Below are 2,335 nucleotides of genomic sequence, written 5' to 3'. Positions count from 1 at the left end.
TCTATGAGCTATCTCTGGAATACAACTAGAAAAATGCGCAATAGGTACGACAACAATGAGGCTAATGAATACTCTGAACGTTGGATCTATGATTTCACGAAATAGGTATGCCCAGTAGGCTGTAGGTATGTGTTGGTTGCTTGGCCCTCGATCGTACGACATAAGGAATGTGCTAATTGAATTCCTTTGAAGCATCGGTCGATATCCAAGTCGTAACATGAGTATATATGAAGTCAGTGTGGTTTATGTACATTAGTATAATAATATCACCTATTTCGCAAAAAAATGTTAATTTTATGTATTTTCATGTTAAACCGTTTTTACGATTTCTTTTAGAACATTTTGTTTGAAAGAACTTGTTGAACAGAATTTTATTTGGTTATTTTTTGAAAATTGCCTTTAACTAGGGTGCGACAAAAATAAATTTTAGCTCCCTTGCACCTTTCGTGTTCCTTATGGGTCCAACAATAACTGTGTAGCTTTTCCGATTGATCGGTGAAACTATGATTTTGCGCCCGATTTTTAAAGTTTCCATACGACTTTTTGTGGGAAAATCCACTTTTTCAAAACTTATTCTCTAGAGATGTCCGGTTGGCTTCTAAAAATATATCGATACATGATATTTGTAGGGAATTTTCCTGGGAAAAATTCTTCTGAAGATCGTAAGGCTTGTTGAAAAAGTTATTCACCCCAAACTGATTGAATGTCTGACGAACGGCTCACCATTGAATTTTTCCAGCAATACTGCTACAGCATGTGGTAGGACCAAGGTCTAGGCACGTTTTTTTCTGCACTCAGTATTTTTATTAGACAATAAGTCATAATCTATTTGTTGTTATTTTGCTTCCTATTAACCTTAAACCAACTGAATCTGATTTCGCTTTTTCTTCGCAGGGTTGGAAACTGTATTCTCGGGATCGAGTAGAACAATAAACGAGGTAAAAGTCCATCTGTTAGTTATCATATAATAAGAAAATTAGAATAAATCTATGTCATAATTAGGCGTATTATACAAAAAAATAAAATTTCGTTGTGCATACAATTACAACCGATTGTATTAATTTATTTTTTTATTCCAAAGCAACGACTTGTACTCATCGCACGATTTGCCGCAACAATTTAAGTGGCATTTATTATTTCAGTGATGATGTACACACAAATTAGCAGAATAGCAAAAATCAGTATTCGGGCAACATCTCCGGATCATCCCTATTCGAGCACTATAGGGGAAAACCGTAACAAACGCACTAGTTGGATAAGATAACCCATACTATTAATTTCTTAAAATACTCACACATGTGGCTTTTAACGATGAATTTCTTCGTTTTTCTTATTTAAACACAGCCTCCCCACAGTTCCGTTAGGTAAAGTGTGCCATAATGACTAAAATACTTAAAAATCATCAGAATTGCCAGTGGCTCTGTGCGACACGTTTCATTAACTTTATATAAGCTTTTATGGTTAACTGACTTGCAAATAATATCAAAACCTGTGGATCCTCTAACTTTCATTCTCTTGAAATTTATAATACTATGAATATTTCAATTTGTTTCACTAACTTTCATCAACTTTTAACTTAAAAACTATCAAAATTAAAATCGCAGTAGAATGCACTATGAAGCGCTTGCAAATTATTGCTCGACAACTTAGGGTATCATTGCTTATTCGGCAGCCAGTGCTGCGGATTCACATCGATATATGTATAAGATAAGTGACACTACGATTTAAAGCTCTTTTGCATATCTTTATATACATGTATATTTTGTTTTCTTCCTATCTTTCCTATTCCTACTTTATATTATGTAAATCATCTTCTTATTTTTTGTGTATATAATGACCTCGTTTTGTATAATTATCGGCGGTAGACAGTTCACGATCCAATGGCGGTGGGTGGACTTTCAACTCCCCCGGACCTTTCCTCCTGTTCAAAGGGTGAAGAGTCCAGCATGGATTTCTCTGACACCCCTAATAACAGTGTGGACGGTTTCTCTGACGTGAACAAAAAACGCAACAGACCTCGTCACACTACTTCGCCAACCCATCCTCAATGATGTACCAATTCGAGTTAAGAAGTGCCAGGAGAATCAGCTTGAACTTCGCTGGGCTGTATAAATTCTAGATGTAGAAGAATGTATGCTTACTCCCCGAACGACTCGTTTAGAGTGACGTTTCAAGGAAAAGTGCTCACACTTGTAGCGAACAGGAAGCAAAATGCTCCTTATGTGGTGGCAACCCACACAAAATTGAAGAATGCGCAAAGTATAAGCTACGCTCTGACGCACTTAAAAAATCGACCAAACAACGCACAGATGCTGAAGACTGCGTTACAGCAGGA

The sequence above is a fragment of the Wyeomyia smithii genome, chromosome 1 (genome assembly GCF_029784165.1).
Source record: "Wyeomyia smithii strain HCP4-BCI-WySm-NY-G18 chromosome 1, ASM2978416v1, whole genome shotgun sequence".
Taxonomy (NCBI): domain Eukaryota; kingdom Metazoa; phylum Arthropoda; class Insecta; order Diptera; family Culicidae; genus Wyeomyia; species Wyeomyia smithii.
Note: the sequence above shows the minus strand (reverse complement) of the source record.